A 1,562-nucleotide genomic window follows, 5' to 3' on the forward strand; every position below is an offset into this window, starting at 1 on the left:
GGACCAGACTGAGAGTTGGGAAGTGTTGGCAAAGACCTGACAATCATCACACGTATGTGCTGGAGATGGAGTTAAGGGAAGTTGCAGACAGCTTCTGGCTAGAAGTTGCAGACCAAAGAATGCAGAGAGCGACATTTACATGATAAACTGGAACCTGTAAAACCTAAATAATGCCTTTCTGAATGCCTGGCTGTAAGGAGACACTGTGCCCTCATGATTAATAAGACTAATGCAAGGCTTTCTCTTGTCTTCCTGCTTTACATTTTAAGTTAGACTAAGTTGTGTATGCTGTGTTTTACTGGGCTGTATCTTAACATAGGTGAAGATTTTTGGTAGTTCCCTGTTGTATGCTTTGCAAATTGCTGTGTTCGATACATGCTTGCTGTAGAGAGAGGACTTTTTCCCCATCACCACTCATCAGTCTGGCAGTAGCTCCCCCCCCCACCCCATGCTGGTGGCTGGCATCCTCTGACTGGTGCCTGGCCACACCCGCTCTGCTCAAGCAGAGAGAGGTGAGAGCCTTGAAGGGCGTCTCTCTTCCCTCCCCTTTGGCAGTGGCTGGCAGACATGCTCTAGCACCTCCCAGCTTATGACTTGAGCCACAGCAGGCACGTGCCAGCATTTCCTGATTTAATAGAGAATGTCTGTCCAGTTATTAATCAGCTGCATAGCTTAGACTAATCTGCAAGGAGTGAATCAATTCAGGCTCAGGCTTTTTGAATATCTGTCCCTAGCCATTGTATTTAGAAGCAAACTGGCCAGCCTAGGAGTGCATGTGAAGTCCAGAATAGCCACGTCACTTCCTCACTGAGGCTGAGGTTCGTGAAGCAAAAGTATGCAAATGAACACCACACACTCTGTGTGCAGCAGCCCTGCACTGGCTCCTGGAAGAAGCATTGGATATTGCTGGCACTTCAGTGTTTGCCAGTGTGAGCAATTTAGCCAAGAAGCTGCATGAATTCTCACTTGTACAGAACAGACATCTGTGTGTGTGTGGGGGGGGGGGGGGGGTGTGTCTATTGGTACTGATATTGCAGTAGTCCCTACAGGACCCAGCTGAGATTAGGGCCCAATGTGCTAGGCATTGTATGTACACACAGTAAGAAAACCCCTTCCACCCAAAGCTTAACATTTGAACTTTATAAGATGTACAAAGAGAGAGGAAGAGAGGCATTCTCTCCATTTTACAGGTACAGAGTGATGAAGTTACATATCCATGGTCACATGAGAAGCCAGTGGCAAAGACAAGAACGGAGCCCAAAGCTCTGGAGTCTCCACCCAGTGCCTGAACCATACACCTCTCAGGGGAAATGAAAAGAGGTTTTGCTAGATGAAGCAACAGGCAAAGCGGGCATGACATCAAACAGCAGGGAATGATGCCACTGTACAGAGGAGTCTGCCAAGTGAAGGCTGTAGCAGGGCACTAAGGTGTGCCTGCTCCTTTAAGGGCTGAAGCAGCCTGATCAGGGAGCCCTGCAGGCTAGGCAGATTCATAGATGCTAGGGTCGGAAGGGACCTCAATAGATCATCGAGTCCGACCCCCTGCATAGGCAGGAAAGAGT

This window comes from Alligator sinensis, unplaced genomic scaffold, assembly GCF_000455745.1.
Source record: "Alligator sinensis unplaced genomic scaffold, ASM45574v1 scaffold76_1, whole genome shotgun sequence".
NCBI classification, from domain to species: Eukaryota; Metazoa; Chordata; order Crocodylia; family Alligatoridae; genus Alligator; species Alligator sinensis.